Here is a 19,025-nt window from a genome sequence, read left to right on the forward strand (position 1 = left end):
AGAGCTGCAAGAAGTCCGAGCTATAGGCCACAGGCCATCTGGCTACCAAGATGCAGCAACTTTGGACTAGGCCTCTTTCGTTCTAGTAGAAGAGGGATTTTACCATCAGACCTGGTGTGTAACACAGACAGAAGTCTACAAAGGCCTTCATACACCATCTTGTCAGTGATTAGAGAAAGCAGAACTCATTTCATCAGGACTCTATTTCTTAAGTAGAGCTGTCTGGGGCAGCAGCAGGGAGCAGCAGGGTAACAAACAAATACCCAGAAAGAGAAGGCTGGGCAACCTTTCTTGTTTCAGTGCAAGGTAGAGTTTTGCTAGTATCAGTTTTTAACTTCTGACAAATTTGCTGTAACACACAACTTTGGTAAAACTGACTGAAACAATTCTGCTAGAAATATTGAGAAAGAATACAGAAAATTTTTCTTTCAAAATCTGACATTTTGTCTCTCTAAGTGAAAATAATTTTGTTTCAGATACTTTTGTTTTAAATGGTTGGTAGCTAAAGACAAGCCAAGTGCCCTGAAAGTGAAACAAATACAGACTGCCTGTGCCGCTCGAGCAGTTACGGCTACTGAAAATACTCTGAACCTGCATACATGCAGTACATGCTCAGCGATATTCAGTCTGGTATGTAGTCAAAGAAAAAATACTCTTACTCCAGTGCCAAAGCCACAACAACAAATATATATTAGGTAGAAACAAATATTGGGAGTAAGGATTCTCAGATTCGAATGCAAGGTTTCTTTGTGCTGTGAACTGTGACATACCACAGAACAATGACCACTCTAAATAATAATTAACCTATCTGCAAGGGTATTCTCACTTTCAAGAAAGGCTGAATTCATTATGGTTCCATGAAATATTCTTAAATCTACAGGTGAATGACACAATACTTCAGGGTAAATTTTACTCCTATGAGAAGCCTTGACAGACCCTTTGCACAGAGGTGAATTCCACATTCCCATTTAGGGTGGGTGGTATAGAGCTATAGAAGGATATTTTGGTGCCCAAAAGACACACATTCCGCTTCCAGCTTCTGTTTACTCCCTTCAGACGACACTGCACGCACAGTCTGTGCCACAGCCACATTGGTCCCCATTTGCTCACAGAAGCAACACCCAAACCCCAGCCACCCCTGCTCCAAATCTGATGTTCTGCAAGTGCTAAACAATATCCGATGGCAAGTTATGCCAGGAAAAGCTTTTATCTCAGAGAAAAATCTCTTCATCAGCTACAAAATGGAGCAGCACAACATGACAAATGAATTTTAGATTCAAATGTCAATATTGTAAACATATACAGCTTTCCTAGGCAACAAAAGCAAACACTGCAGTCATTATTATCATTCACGTAGTCAAACATCATTTGAAATCCATGAATTCATATTTGTTTATATGTAATGGCATTTCAATGCTCTTATTTTAATCTCTTGCCAAGGCCATCCTTCCTGCCCCTTTATATACACTCATATTTAGGCTGATTCTTCCCCAGTCAACAGAAAGAAGAGTTTCACATACACTTAAAGTGTGGGAAACCAAATTAAAACTTATTTTGGCAATGAAGTTTAAAGTTCCCTACTAAATATTTTTATTTATTTGGCAATGGCTATTATCTTGTTTAATTTATTAGAATATATAGGTTTTCTATGCCTTGCCTCTGCAACACCGGCATAACAGCTTTTAGTTTTAGTCAGTAGTGTACATAAGTGTCATAAGTCTACTATTGACTTTAACTGTGGAACTGGAGTAAAATCCTAGGCCCAGTGAAATGAAAAGCAAAAGTCCCTCTAATATTAAGACCAGATTTCTTCAAAATGCTTTTCAGGCTCATCAGTATATGATGTTTTTATTGCTGAAAATCCCAGGTTCAAATACTACTATCAGCGCAACTCATCATTTAGATTGTGAAACTTATAGGAATTTCAGTAAGTTTAGTCAGGAGCAATTTCTCTTACTTGAATTAAAATCAACATTTGTTCCATTCTATATGTTTTCATTAAAGACTGTTGCTCAGAAAATTATCTTTCCACCCTGTACTAATGTGCTCCAGGATCTCCCCCACTACTTTCTTCTGCATCAGTTACTAGATCTTGCACTACTCATGGTAACACCAAGTTCTTACACTTGACAAGTTGCAGCTAATTCAGAATTCATCAGTGCACATGAGCAGCTTAATTTATTTCCCCCAATGCATTATTATGTATTTATCTTCACTGAATTTCATTTGCCATCACATTGCCCAAACATCCAGTTGTATTAAATCCTTTTGGACATCCTCCCAGTCCTCCATATTTTCTTGCTTGGTTTCACTACCTCATTATTCAATTAATCTTCTAGATCATTATGAAATGTATGAAAGGCATATTCTTTACACTACAAAGTGATTATTCTTAATATTGAATGGGATTTTGCTGTGATACATTAAGTGGTGCAAGAAACACAACCATGAAAACATTAGAAAAAGAATAATACTCCAACATATGTCCCTAAAGAAAAGGAAAGCTAGATGGACTTCCCCTCCTTGCCAGGGACACAGTGGTTTGTTGTTTCAGGCCCAATAACACTTTCTGTGGTTTATGGTGTGCTAACAAAAGAGCCCACACTTAAAACAGAGCCTGATGCTTCCAAACTCTCCTGTGCAAGGGAGTTGAACATCCCCACTGCATCAGCAGTGCCTGCATTTGCTTTAGTCCTCCTTGCACCTGGGAAGAGCACCATAAGCCTGATACTGCTCACTGACATGTTCTCCTTCCTCCTAGAAGCTCTTGCCATCTCCTGCAAAGCCAGGTGGGGAGTGGGAGATAAACGAGAAGGCAAAGAGGATGGAAGGAAAGCATCACCACACTGGGATTATGCCAAAAGTCTGGTAGACATAGGCACTCCATCACTGTTCTGTAGAAGTGCCAAAGACTACAAAAATATTTTTTTAAAATCCCTAAAGAAATTACTGTATCTGCCACATTTTGCCAAGGCGTGGAGCTGCCTCCTTGCTATGCTATAGTTTTGTCCATAACAGTGTGGGTGGACATTTTTAGACACTAACATCAGGCAGAGGAGCTACTGACTCAGAATCTGCTGTGAACTTTCAACTAACAGGAGTCAACTCCAAAGTCTCCCTCTGGAAAAGTTTTCCACAGCCTCTGTGAAACTGATCGATGAAAAGGTTTCAGAAACCTCCAACTGATCCTACCCAATAGATGTTGCTTTCTGTCCATCCTCCAACCAAAGATACACACTTCTTCAGAGCCCAGTATAACTTTTGTAGAAGTCAACAGAAAGACAGTTCAAGCTCCAGGGCTGTCACTTCCTTATTCATTTTGGAAATACTCACAGCTACAGCAAAATGACTGTTGGCCTTCTTCCAGATTTCAAACAGAGAACTGCAGGGTTTGACTTATTTGTAGTTTCTGATTCTTTAGGGCAATGCTTTCTCTTTCCTGCAATTGGCAGTTTCCTATCCATGTTTTTAGAAATCTCGTTTTCGCACCTTCTTCTCTATTATCTTAATGAAATACAAATTATCTAAATAAAAAATGAAGTTGGGGGTTGATCAGTAAAATTGGACAGCTGACAGAGTAGTCAGCAGTAAATGGAAGGGCCGGATGACCCAGCAGTTTCCCAGTCCCATGCCCTTCTTTGCCTTCCAGTTACACTGTTCACAAGGGGGAAACAGGCTGGTCCTGGTCAGAAGGAACACACTAAACGCGAACACAAATATCTGGATTTATTTTTTTTTCCATTTATAAGATTTTAAATACTACCATATTTTCATAAAGCCTCTGGGTGATTTGCACATATATGAGTGGCTGTGTGTGCACGCACAGACATTCTTTTACACGCACAGGCATCTCTGGATCTTGTAACAATTCTGCTATAGCTTTGCAAAATTACCTCAAGCAATTCACAGTTCTGTGCCTCTCTTTTATACTTCTGTAAAATGGTTATAGTGATACTTATTTACCTCATAGGAGTGGCAAGGAGCCCTCATTCCAGTGCATATTGTTCCGAGATGCTCAAGGAGTGCTAAAGAAAAGTGGAGAGTTAATTGGTTCATAAATTGTCAACCTTGCGGTCATCCTCTAGGTTAAAAATAGCTTTAATAAGTTAGTTCTTTTTGAATTAACACAGAGAAAGGCAATTACTTATGACAAGGTAGAACTATTTTTTTTTTTCTGAAATGTAACCAAACACTAATTAGTGTGTAAACATTTATTACAAACTACCACTCTTTGGAGGGCTACAAACAAACTCCAGAACAATCTAACAAATGCTAGAGCACAGACTTCTATGCACATATCACACACACTTTTTGTAACATATAATTGTAATACTAATTGCTTCAAGACATTATGATGTAATTATAACACCGTTATAAAGACAAAATAATGTTTCCATGGTTCTATCAAGATGATGTACCATACCAGAATGAAACAATATCAGTGTGCATGTATGGAGGCAATGCTGGTTGTCAAAGTGAAATGAAAGGACGATGCTGTGATCATTGGTGAACAACCTTTAACAAGCCAATGGAAGTGACACCAACATGATTCTGCAAAGGCAACATTTTGTCCAAATTAAATAAAACAAAATCAGAGTCATTCCATTTAAATCATGCCATGAACAAGAACCATTTATGCATTTGTGATTCAGCTTTTTAAATGTGTCAGTTACAATACATTACATTGTTTTGACAGTTCATCTTGAATGCCAAGAGGAATCATCTGAGCCATAAGCCTTTTTTTTTTCTTTCTCTCCTGTTTCTCTCCTCTAATCACCTTCCAAAGAGATTATAAAGTGCATTTCTGGTAAGAAGAGTGGTTTCATAAAGACAGCACTCTGAAGATCAATATTTATTCATTGTCAGTGACCACCAGAGAAAAGCTCTATTCCTACTTTTTTTCCCCCTGTAATATCTCATTTTTACTGTAATATCTAGAGACTGATCAGAGTTTTACCTTGACATGTGCTATCTAGACTGTATGTGCAGACAGTCCCTGGTTCGGAAGAGTTTGCAGCCTGAATAGTAGAACTCACTGGGAAGTTTCAATCCAAGTATTACATTTTAAGGAAAAACAGTCTCCCAAAATTCAAAATTTCCCCACAGGAAAATTCTGGATTTTCCAGCTTTCTTTTTTTCTTCTATTTCATGACGGAAATAAAATCCACATTTGTTTGTTTATTCCTTTTTTTTTTTTCAGGCCAAACCCCTCACCCTGCTGTTTTTACCGAAGATTAGTCCTCCATTCTGAACTACTTCCCATGATGTGCCACATCTCTGCCCTAAATAAGCCACCACATGTTGCAGGAGCCAATCTGTTCAGAAATCCCTACCCATATAGCAGAAATATCCTTCCTGTAATTGCACTGAAGTCAAGATGGTGCAGAAGCTGCAATTCAGACCAGCATTCAGGCACATTTCTGTTCTCAGCTGCATAGTCCAGACCTGTGCATCTGGAGAAGCACCAGCCTGCACCCTACACTGGTGTGCAGCCACTGCAGCCTCCCACAAAAACTTCAGCTAACACATCAGTGCCAAATGCATCCTCCTCCTCCTTTTGAAGAAGCTTTTTGATGTAAGGAAATAGATTGTGCTATACAAAAATCTTTCTCAAGTGACCACCCAAAGGATTAGTGAAAATGGGTTGCCCAGTAATGGCATTGATTTTTATTTGACCTGCAGTTAAAGTCCAGTCTGGGAAGGCTGATGTATATATTACAAATATCCGGTAAGGCACGTTGCACTGAATAGAATCCTTAAGACACATCCTGTATTAAGATGCCTTTTCCGAAATCACTTCCTGATTTTTCTGACTACCTCCCGCCTAAGGGTCATGTGCTTGAACAAAGAGATGCTGAACCACCATCACCTCTCCCACTCCCATTTGAGTGTGCAGAGGATCCAGGATGTGCATACTGTAACCTCACAATTACCATAGCAACACCAGAAGGGTCTTGTTAACCACAGGTAGCACAAACACACACAAAGGTTTTAAACCATTCTGCAAGACTCAAAAGGAGGGTGTCAAATACACTGATTATAATTTAAAATTCCTGATAAGAGCATGATTTTAAGATGGCAATTGAAAAAGGAAATCTGTCAGGTGGAAACAGTATTGCTGTTCAGCTCATCCAGCTGTATTGTAAGACAACTCCCTAAGCAAAATTTTCTGCTTTTTATAAAATAAAGTATTATCTCAATAGCTAATATGAATCATGAGGGAAACTTTACTACAGAAAAGACCACATCATTTCACCTAGATAACTGTTGTTTTTCTAGATATCTGCTATATAAAGCTATAACACAACTGACAGATAACCAAGGAGAAATAGAGCAGTAATGGTGCTATTGCTCCCTCTACTGTAAATATTCATTTTTTCTTATTACAGGAGATACAATCCAAGTAATTAAAAATAATTCAACCAATCAAAAAACCAGCACCAAAAAAATCATATTTTCAGAATGGCATAACCAAATTATTATGTTCCCTAGCACTGCAGTGGAAAGAACATCCAATGAAGATACCTTTTTTTTTTTAATAATAAAAAATCAGCAAGGTATCCGTAGGTTTTAATTCTAGCTGTGCTCACAGGTAAGCATTAAATGGATAGTTGCATCCATTACCTTAAAAAAATAAATGCATGAGCAAACCTTTCTGCCACTGGTCACACTTTCTTCCTAGTGGCAAAGGGAAAACAGAAATAATAAGTGCCCAGTGAGAGGTATTTTGGCCTTCTGAACAGCCTCCCATTACAAACATTGGCACTGAGGAATTCAGGGAATTAATCAGGGAGAGTAGAAAATAAACAAGAAGGTGATTCATGAGGAGATTTGCAGGGCTGAACTCTACATGCATGGGAAAGCAGGTTATTGAATAACACACAGCCTTCCATTACCAGAACGGCCTTATTTCTCAGCTCAGCAACCAAATGCACCCATTGCTGAGATGCCAGGCTTACACAGAAAGTCTTCAAACAAACTCTGATCTTCTGTCAAAGACTAAAAAGGCTGAACATAATTTTATCCAAACCATCTAAAAATAGATTGCTATTGAACAGAGGACAGAAAGAATTTGCCTCAGCACCAAATTACTCTCTCCAGGGGCTTTATTCCTTTGCAACTAGAGATCCGTAATTTAAGAAAAAAGCCTCTTCTGTCTTTTCTGCAATATTATAGTAATGGAGCACGAGAATGTAGCTGCTAGATTTTTAGCACAAAATTCCTGCTGGGAGGCAATTTAAAATTGCCTTCCCTCTTTCTTGGTCCCTGCTATGGCTCAAAGCAATCAGCAGCAAGGGGAGTACAGCAAAGGAGGGGCCGAGGGCAGGAACATCACCCCTGGACTTAGTTGGCATTTGCACAGACAACATTGGCTTTGATAAAGATCCTCAAGATCCACAGAACAGAGTAGATTCATACACCTCCAAATTTCCCTGCTATTTAGAGAGCAGTTTGAAAGTTAATTGTGTTTTTATACTTTCTCTAAAATATTTCTTCACAGGAAGGAATGGATAACTTTCATTTTCTACTAATTTTAATAACGCAGGATAAGGCTTCTCAGCCAATTTGTTTTAACATGCTCTGGACTCCAGTTGTACAAAACTTTTCTCATTTTACCACTGATTGAAATCAATACAAAAATCCTCACCGACTTCACTGATCAGATCTTTGCACTATGCAGCCTTTAATAATCTGAAATCATGACTGTAACTTTACAGAATTTTTTTCTTTTGTGCAATAAAGCATGTGTCAGGCACTTTGGGGAGCGTGTTTCAAGTGTCTTATTCACTCTGTGCTCTGCTTCTTGAGGAAGCATAGGGCTCTTTGTGTTTGAAGTCCCATAAATCTGCATTAGTTTAAAATATAGGAATGTGAATCATTAGCCTAAGACTTCAGAGCTAATAAAAAAGAACACAAGTTCAATATCACTTCTAAGCATTTCTGAATTTGTCATTATCATGAATGAGAATAAGAAACACCATAGCTGCATATTTAAAGTGTGTCATTGACCACTCTTAGGACAGCTTTCTCTGGGGACAAACCCTCTTTTTTAAGATCAAAAACATTTATTTTTTTTTTGCTTTTGAATCTTCACGGACAAATAGCTTTTGAAGATTACATACCCAAAATAGCAGCACCATCACTTTAATCTAATTAAAGCCATTTTTCAGAAACATATTTTAAAATTCAATGAGACCTGTACAGCCAGCCTTGAGTTCAAACTACAATTATCCTGCCCTGTGTATAATTAGGATACAGGGATTAATGAGCACACACAATTACACTTTTTTTTTCCTCCACCAAGGTTTTTAGTTTTAGAGAAGGAAGGAAATAAGTCATTGAAGAAGACAGTAAAAAATTAAATAAATTGTATTTTATATTTGTGTATTTCAGACCACACCAAAGTAAAAAGCATCTTCTGCAGAGAATAAAGGGGGGTTTGGTGTGAAAGAAAGATTTGGGAAAGTTTGGAAATATTTCCAAAAGTTTTACTTCTAAACTGTCTTCATGACATGGCCAAAAAGATTTGAGATCCAGATGTGCTTGTCTTTAGACACAAGGATTATTGTTTAAAGTTAGCTTTCAAAGTTCTCGATTTTTAACCACTGACTGAATTCGCAAAAGCCATTTATTTCGAATAAGGAGAAAACACACATTAAAATCCAAAGAGGCAAGATAAAAACTCTGTGTTTGTGTGGACCTCCTTTCCACTTTGTTTATTCCTTATCTAAAGGCAAGCAATAAGATATAATGCTAAAGTGGCTTTTCACTAACTTAAAGCTTCTCCTGCTTCAGGCTTTTACTGAAGCCTCACAGTTATTCCAAACTTTGCACTATGTTGGGTCACAATGGACAGAACAGCTAGAAAATAGTGAGCTTTTACTAAAACCCCTCTCTCCAGCCATAATTTCTTAACTCATCTGATATTTCTCCCATGGTAGGTTAAAGGTAGGGCAGCAATGGGCAGCTCCACATCACAGAGGATAAGCAGAACCAAGTAGGATAAAAAGCAAAGATCCTGTATCTTAAATCACACTGCTATCACAAAAAGAGATACAATCTGCAAAGACAAGGAATTTCTTTTATTAGTTCAGCAGATATAATTGGGAAACACCAGATATGCTTTTGGGTCCATAAGTCTTCCTTCAGGCCTTTGCAATACTTTTCCCTAAAAAGAGGTTTACATTCCCCCAGATATGTCTGGTTTTCCCAATAATACCATTTGACCTAATAAAATATAGCACATTTTGCTATATTATTTGTCTTGCTTATAGCTTTGGGTTGGATCGTCACAGCTACAACACTGCAATGCTATGGCAAGATTGAATTCTACATTCGTTGTTAGCTTAGCAGCAGGTTGGGCAGGCACCAGCATCATTTCATTGCTCAGAAATAGTTCTCAAATAATAATCTTAAAAGATTTCCAGACACAAAGAAGCCTGTTGTGATAAGAAAAGAAACCTCCGAGTCAGGTATATGTCCAAAGCTCAGGACTCTGATTTAGTCATCACAACTGCTGTTTTAACTCGGTACTATGCCTTATCAAGTCTGTGCCTTTTCATGGCTTCATTCCCCTTCTCTTAACCTGATGCAACACTCGCCTTTTCACTAGCTTTTCACAGACTATGGGTACAATTAAATTAACTAATCTGATTCAGTCAATAAAGAGTTTATCTCTCATTGGCATTGTACAACTTGCTCCACTTGCTTTTCACAGAGGACATACTCCTCTGAAGTCCTTGATGAAGACTAAACCCATGGTACATACAGTGTGGATATGCAGATTCCTCATGTTTTCATAGCTTTCCCCCACATACACATAATATATGGTGAACGCACAGTGTGGGCAAAGCTATGCTACTGACAACTTGTCTTTAAAACAAAGAGATGCCTCTCTTTGCTGTAAGAAATCCAACAAAGCAAAGCAAAAGGTAGAAGAAAAGAGATTCTGTCTGTGGCTAGACTAAATACTCCAAACAGTGGCCTTTTTTTTTTTTTTTTTTTTTTTTTTAGATCAATCAACAGTAGTTTCCTTCCAATTTTCACAGCCAAGCCATTTCCTCCTGTGGTCATTATGTTGTTATTTGTACAACGAGAGCTGCTTTACAGGAGAAGCAGAAGACACTGCTCTTTTCACCAGTGTCAATAAGTAATGGCAAGACCACATCTCAGATCTGTGACGACAGACTTACATGAAGTGGCTTTGTGCAGGCTTGTTTCATTGCCTGTCCAATGCCAGAAGAGAAATCAGGCTCTCATTTTCAAATGATCTAAAAGAGAAAAGTGACAAATAGCACAGGGCAGACAAAAGAAGGGCTGAGCTCTGTAACAACATGATTATATGATTCTCTAGTTTCACTATGTGTTCAAAACTATCAGCTCTTTTTCTAAATTAAAGCTGTGATTTAGTAGCCTTCCTGATTAGCAGACAACTGCTATATAGCAAGATTTGCCTGTTATTTAGGCATCAGTATTAGACTCTGTCCTTTTTCCTTGTTAGCAATTGATGGAAATTGCTAAAATTTGTGTCTCCTTGCTTTTAAGCAGAAATTGTTTTTGTCAATGCTTCTCTGCCACCAGGGATCACCTGAGGCAGGATCCCAGCTTGTGCCCTTTTACCACTTCATCTTCAAAGCGAAGGACTTGCCCCACCGGGGTGGTCTTTCTCTTCCCTGCCATGTGGCTGTGCTCCAGGGCACCCCAGGGTTCCTCTCCCACTGCTACCTCCACCGCCCACCAGCCCCGTATCAACCTGCTGCGCTCCAGGCACTACCCTGGTCTACCTTTCCCCCATACCCCATTTCAAGCCTTCATCTTTCTTCCAGGGAATTGTAGTTTAGGTTTAATACAAAACTTAAAAAATAAAGTTATTTGATTTCATCTTGTTTAGGCAAAGGTAGGAGACAGACTTTCTGTACCTAAAGGATTTCTTATGGTAAGTACCTGAGTTGGTAAAGAATTTCATTACAATACTCTTTAAGGTCATGAAAGGCAAGGCTTTATTTTTTCACTACAAAGTTTGTAGTCATGTTGCATTTTTTTCTTGCTTATCAAAGAAGCTCCAGAGTCTTTCTGAGCCTTAATTACATTAAAATAACATGATGAGAATGACGTCATTCTAATTTATCATTTACAATGCCACTTATTGAAATGATCCCTGTGGCTAATTTGGGAAATAAGGCGGCATTTTAACCCCCGTCATCTTCTCTGTCACAGGACATGATTCTTCCCCCAGCATGGTAGAGCAAGAAACTCCTGTCTTGGCTGCAGAACTTTAGGAGTTTCAAAACTGGGCAAGAAAGAGTCATACTGGGTAATATGTGGGACAGTAAGGACACCTAAACTTCAGAAAAAACATATTGCAAAGTAGGGAGTTGAAAACACAATAGCCTACTTACAGGCTGTCATGCACAGTATACAAACCCCATGAATAAGGTCCCAGGCTGAAGCCCTGATATCAAGAAGATGACGGCACCAAAGGGATCATTGATGCCTATAAGCAGCAGGACTGAACCCCAGATTACTCTTACAGAGCACTTCCATCGGGTTGCCACTTCCATTTGGGAACCCCTTGTTAAAACTCTCTAGCTACTGCTCCCTCTGGCCAGAAGCCTTGGCTTTTTCATGCTTAGCCTCAGTTGCCACATGCCCATCTCAACAGGTTATAGAAACTTGCTACAGCATGCAATAGCTCACTAGAACATGTGACAAGTTTCCATATACTTTTTTTTCCTAATACTGTTTAAAGAGAACCCATGTCAGCATTCTTGTATGTTCATGCATCTGCACAGGAGACCTCATGATTTGAGACAGACACATGACAACTAGAGGTGAGCACAGAAGGGGGTCAAAAAGAGAAAATTAATAGGTTCTTTGCAAGGCACTGGCCATTTTTTTCCAGTCTGCCAATGTATATCCATTTAATATTTTGTCTGCTTATTCTTTTTGTGACAGTAAATAACCAATTCTGGTTTTGATTTTTCTTACACTGTTTTCCAGCTTCCTTTGTGCTATGTGCACACATATATACAAGTCTTCTACAAATTGCTCTGCTGAAATGCCCACCAGGTAAAAATCATTAGAGTCATCACTGGAGGGAAATAACACCTCCAGCACATACACATAAATTCCTCCCATTTTATTGCCGATATTTACTATCAGAATAGTATGAGAATTTTTAGAATTCAGACTATTATATCCATCCCCCTTTCAGGATGCATGATTCTCCACCATTGTTTCCCCACTGCAATCAGTTTTCTTTTAAGTGTCTCAAGGAACTAGGTTTTCTTATGAAGCATGTTCTGCTGACATTTCGTTACATCAGGTTATGTTCAAAACTGTGTCACACCCTTAGAAGAAAGTCCTATGCAGATGCTAAATTTAACAATGCCACATTTTTTTTTTATTTTTTTTTTTTAACTACCACTGAGGCCTTTCTACAGCCTGCAGACCAGATAATTTATTCCATCAAATTTTCAGTATTTTGTGACAGGCTGACTTCAGTATTTCTTTGCTGATGTATCATCCCATCAGCGAACAGAACGCTATAGGGAGGGAGGGTGGACTGGAGGTCTTCTGCCATTTGCATTAATGGCACTAAAACTGCAAACATTAATGTTGCTATTCAGTTCATTGAAAACAGGGTGGAATCTCATCAGTAATTATGATTTAGTGAGAAGAACTTATTTTAAAACAATATATTTTCTCTCTTGGCACACCTTTTCTTTTCTCCAGAGAAAACACTGTACCTATGCCTGATTTTTCTGGATTTTTTTTACTCTTGTCATAGAAATTAGAGGGGGGAACAACCCTATATTGATCTGCTTGGACCAAATCTAAAACAGGTGCCAAAAATCTTGATCAGTTGTTGAGACAATATGAGGATAAAACCTTCACAAAAGATTGTCACACAGTAGAGAATGCAGAAATAACTGCAAAATACAGCAGGAAAAAACCACACCTGTACGCAAAAGAAAACATGCATAGAAAGTCTTATTGCTTATCATAATTTCCTTAGATTCCTTGCATATGAAATGCAAGGATTCTAAGGAAATTATGGATTCTGCTAAAGGATCCCATGATAAAGAGCCCAAATCCCTCTATCTACAGAAAAAAAGACTGCAACAAAAGCTGATACAGAAAAAAAAAGAATCAGAAAATGAGATAAATCACTCTGATTCTCTGCCATTCCCACCTGATGACCTGGCTGAATATCAACCCATTCCCACCTGAAGATCATCATTCAGACCCTGCTACCAAGCTCAAGTCCTTAAAAGCAGGATCTTATTTACCAGGATTTTCTCATTAATTTCTTGATTTATAACTTAATGGTTTGAAAGAAATGTTTGTAAATATGTTAGACAAAAAGAGGTCCATCAGAGCAGCATTCAAAGAATGCTAAACTAATAAGCTGTGCTAATTGCTTCCACCAGTTTTCCAAAGAGTCTCAGCTGAACACAATACTGAAGTATATTTCTCTTTGCATCACTTTCACAGAACAGGTGAAGTTGTTACTGCTTTCCTGCTACCATCCCTTGATACAAATGACAGCAAGCTTCTCCGTTTAGCAGTTGCTTTTCTTTAGTCTTCTCTGCTGTTTCCTCCACAAGTTCTGTCTTGCTATCATTTTTTGATTTAGTACCTTTCAGTTGCCCTTTTCAACTGTGCACCATTAAGACTCCTCTATTCTAGTCTTCTCCCCAGCTGCTGAAAATTATAATTCTTTCTTCTAGTACTTGGCTTCCTATCCTTTGATCCTTTTTTTACCTTCCTAGTAAGCTACCTGACCCTTTCATAATTCTTCCACCTCTTTTTCCTCTCATTCACCTCCTCCTTTCTTAACTGCTTTCATCTTTCTTCGTCTTTGTGCTCTAGCTTCCCAGTTTCTCTTCATCTGAAAATGTAAAATTTTTCCTAGAGCCTGATAAATCCCAGAAGTCAAAAATATTATCTTTAATCTTATTTTCCAATTTTCAGTATGGGTTCTATTAAAATTGAGTTGGTGTTTTCCACTTCACGGTATACTGATGCAGCATTATTGGAGTTCCAGTTATGTGGTGAAGGACCTGAACTAAAAGTGAAAGCCAAATTTAGATTCTTTAGATATTTTGCTCATTGAGATATTAGTTAGAATTATGTATAGATGTAGATGTACCCACAGCATCTCCATCTTTCATGATGTACTGCTCTTTGTAACTTTCTAGTCTCTTTACATTAGCAATACAAAAAAACCCCAACCAGCTAAAGCAGACCAAATCAGGAGATGTTATCTAAACTAGCAGATTTCTGTTGGTGAGGTGACCAGGGGCCTGACCAAGCTGCACCATGGGAGAATAAAAGTCAGAAATATAACATTTGCCAATGGTTTTCATCATGCAGCACACGTGTGGGTGGACACTGCACATAGCTCAGAGGTTTGGCACTGTGGGCTGCCCAAATCACTCAGTGCAATCCCGCAGAGGGATCCACAAAGGTAGAATAGGAATTTACCTCACCATCATGTTTCTTTTCAAATTTCTGAGTGGAGTAAATAAAAAAAGCAGCTGAAAGCTTTTCCTACAAAAGAAGGAAAGCAGACTGGGTTCCCCAGACTTCTGTGCCCCCCAAACTACTGTAACAAAGGGCTTACAAAACTATCCTTTTCTTCTTAAAGATTCCCCCAACCAGCGAGTTCCCAGTTAAAACACAAGAAATCATGGCTAGAACAGGTAAAGTATCTTTACCAAAGCCACAGCAAGGAGTGAAAAAAAACTTCTAAAATTTTAGCAAAGAAAATGTAGCTGTAGTCCCATCCTCCCTGCCTCAGTTTTACCCATTTAACCTCCTTTAGCTCACTGGATTGCCCAAAGACATCTGTCTGTGTGAGATTCCTGGCTCAGCACACATATTTTGCTGGGACAGTTTCAAGGCCTTTACTTTACAGTGAGATCTCTGCACAAGGCAGCGCTCAGACAGACCTCATCACAAACCAAGGTCCAACCCTTCATTAGGGCAGCAGTTGCATACTTGGACCTCACAGGCTTACATGAAGGCTAAGATATACGTAAGAGATGTTTTTAGGTTTCCATCAAGCAGTAAGCGCTCTAAGGTAATTGTAGCAGAACCTCTAACCTGCTGGGAAGCCTTAGAGAGGTCTCACAGATGCTCTCAGCTGTTGAGCTGTGTCAAGGCACAGTCTCAGCGAATTTGCATGTTCCCCATTCCTTGCTGACTGAGCCAGTCTGTGAGCATCACCTTTGCAGGCTTTCTGGCTCATACTGTGTGTCTAAAGTCAACATATTGGTCTCAGAATGATTATGTGCTCAGCAACATTTAAAACAGCCTCTTTTTCTTTTTTTAATAGAGTGGGAGTTCTGGAAGTTTTTCTGGCTATTTCTTTTTGTTATTAAATTACTAATCATAGATATGACTGCTCTAAAATCTAGTGTCAACACCAACTGGATGTACATCACCATTTCTGCGATTTAGTAAGTTGCAGCACAACAACCACACCCAAGTAATTCCTTATGTTTGCACTTAACCTGTGGAAAACATGAAAGGAATCATGCTAGCTTAAACCTCTGTGAATGAGAAAACACAGATGAATGTCTGAGCTCCTGTTATAATGTTGAGGCCTCCTCTATTGTACTCGTTGAACTTCTGACACCAGAGGTGTCAACAATCCCTTGGCACTACTGTAATGCTGTCAGTAAATAATCTCTTCATGTGAGCTGTGGTGTGGGAGGAGGACTAGGGAGGCAACCAGGAACAAATACATTTAGACTGATACCACATGGGCACACAGCTGATTTTTTAAGACCCATGTTTTCACCTGCTGTGGCTCAGTGCACAGCAGTGTTCCTACAGTTGTGTCTGGTTGTGGAGGCTTCACTGCACTCATGGTTTGGACTCTTGCACCTCCCAATCATGTGTCAAGTAGCCCAAAAAGAAATTGCAGCAGGGACTTTGGTGGCTGAGTCCCTGTGGATTCTTTGAAGGGGTGATATATGGTCCACAGACATCCCTAAATTAAATTTCTCCCAGGGATGCGCTCTCCCCAAGCTGCCATGTAACATTGTAACTCTGCAATGCAACGCCATCACCCACAGACCCTTCTATGGAAAAATGTTCCAGTGGGCTGTTTTGCTCTTTTCAGTGCCGGGGAACACCTGGGCAGGTGCAGCAGGACACTGCAGTCTCCTCCCTGACACAGAGTGATACAGATAAGGGGAACAAGGACTCCACAGAGGGCAGAAGAAGGGAGAAACTGAAAGGCAGGGAGCAGTTGCGTGAGGTAGGTGCACAGAACTGTTGTGAAGATACAGAATGCCATCTTTTATCCACACCTTATTCACTGAATCTCCTTTCTCCTCCTCCTATTATCCACCATTCTTTGCTTCCCCATCTCCCAAAGCAAAGGCCAGAAAGGAAACATGTTTGCATATCAGCGCATCGGAGGTGCTATGTCTTCACCTTGCTACAGACTTGTAGTCCATTTGGTGCCAATTTAAGAAAAATGTGTATTTGATGATGAGTTGAAAAGTGGAAGCTTTTGATAGGATCAGTCATTATTGCTGTAGCTGGCAACCCATCGCACAATACCTATTCTGCCTCTTCCTCAGCTGGCTGGGAAGTAGCTGCAGAGTACACCTGAGGCTGTCTCAGCCAGTGCCCCTTCCCTGCTGCAGGTGTATAGCAGCTTCTCTGCTGGACGCTGGCTGGGTCACAGAGAGAGAAGAGAGAAAACCACTCACTCTGGCTGCTTTATTATCTGTTTCTCTTTGAAGCGTGGAGTTTTCAGGAGAACTGGAGCAGAGGAACAACTGACAGGATCCAAATGAACTGTGATAAACAGACTTCCTCCTGCCACTCAGGTAAGTCTAGGGGCCGTGAAATAAGAAAATTCAGCAACCAGGCCATAACCGTCATTTTTTTCTTTTCCTACCAAGTGTCAGGCAGCCAGTGTTGCAGCAGGCGGTTAGAAAGGCTCAGGTGTCATTTAGGATGAGTGAGAGCACACTTTGCTTCAGCCATGGCCACATGCTGTTCCTGTGTCATCCCACCTGCACCAGAGAATTAGGGAATGAAAAATTTGCAGCCTGAGGAGACGCCCTAAGTGAATTTTGCTGCCCTTAGATTGTCAGATTGAATGGCAAAAAACCAAGACCAAGCAGGAAACTTACAGTAAATAATTGATTTAGACCTCCCAGGCTTGCTGAAAGATGTATCCCTGGGATGAAGATGGGAATATCTGAGATTCAAAAATGTATTCAGTATTCAAAACCCTCCACCTACACACATACTGCACCCTGCTAAGGCCCAAGAACAGACAATATATGCAATGCTGTATGTGCAAGGCTATTGTTTCCCTTGGCTGTGGCTACAAATAGGGAAATAATAAGCATTCAGGTCTCCCCTCTGTATTTAAGGATATGGTGATACAAAACCAGCAAACTCCTCTGCATTGTCTTTCTCCCATATCTCTCACATACTATTTGTTCTTTCCAAAAGACAGGATACAAACACAGCACGCCTCCACTGCCCAGGCAGTTTGCTTTTATTTTGTTTCTGTCAAATGATCCAAGTGCTCCAACCCATGAAGGAGTGATTAGCCCCTCTTCTCTGCTCACCTTCTTATAAAAACATGGATTAAAGAAGGGTGAAACACTAGGAGCAAATTGGGGGAGGAAGGAGCATAAAAGCGGAGTTTTCCTAACGCTAGCAGCGTGCACGTCCATAGCAACCTCTTGCCAACTTACTTCCATTAGCAGTAATTTGGTTACTGCACAGCAGTTTTCTGAGACCTTTGCACACCTTGATCTGCTCATCATTATCAAGCTTTTGTTTTTATCATAAAATTCATGTTTCTCCGTAGATTCCTAATAAACAAGGACTATATTATGAACTATGAACTATATTATGAACTATTCTGCACAGTAAGAAATTATGGCAGGGAATAATAAAATATAAATAGGAATCATAACAAAAATCATGTGAATTATTTAATCAAGCCCTAGTTTAAATTAATATTTTTTTCAAGGAATAAGTGTTTGTATTTGCAGTTCCTCAGATTGATTTAAATCATTCTCCATAAGCTTTGTTTCTGTTCTTAGCAGTCTGCAGAAAAAAAGTTACTATGCCCATGTTCTATCGCATTTGCACCCTCTCAGCTGCGATATAAATGCTATTAAGCTCCCTTGACAATTTGTCCAATACTTAGATTACTGCTATAATTTTTTTCAACCCTAGGGCAAATGCTGTATCACACAATGTCTTAAAGGGAAAACAGATTGAAACATGATGTTTTTATCATTATATTCTGCCTTATTACAGCACACAAAACATGATTTAAAATTACCTGCCTGTTAAAGCTTAGATAGCGGTAAGTTTAAAAATAAATATGTGTATCTAGATAAAAATAATAACATATATGCATTCAGGGTGAATTTTCAGTGACTCTCAAATAGTTTCTGAGAATCCTGAAGGTGAGGAAGCCCAGAGATTCATCCCCAGGTGATATGGGGAGTCTACAAAGAAGATAAACCCAATATTTTAATTTATACCAAGCTCCTACGCCCTGTTGTTTATGCAGTGCTTTGACAACCTGAAGAGAACAAAATCCAACTGCTGCTGAGACCAGTGCCTCCTGCAGATTCTTTACAAGTGTTAGAGACAGGATTCCCTGCACCTTCTGTGCAGGGGAAAGAAGAAGGTGGCCTTTTACTATTTCTTTTCCAACGGAGGAACCTTGTTCTCTTTTATATTCCTCCCAGTTTCCTACAAGGCAGCATGATCCAGTCCTCAGTAATTTAGATGCCCATCCTCTTCCCACCACATTCAAGTACAGAAGACTACTCTGACATCAATAGGAAAGAGAAAGTTATATTATTAGTGCTAATTGGTTAGCAACAATTCTCTCTGGAACATATAAAGCCTATTCACAACTTGAAACATTACATAGAGGAGCATATAAATGAGCATGAGAACTCCATCAAGAACCCTCAGCAAGCCTACAACCAGTTCAGCACAGACTTCAGCTAGCTAAA

This window comes from Falco rusticolus, chromosome 8 (assembly GCF_015220075.1).
Source record: "Falco rusticolus isolate bFalRus1 chromosome 8, bFalRus1.pri, whole genome shotgun sequence".
NCBI lineage: Eukaryota > Metazoa > Chordata > Aves > Falconiformes > Falconidae > Falco > Falco rusticolus.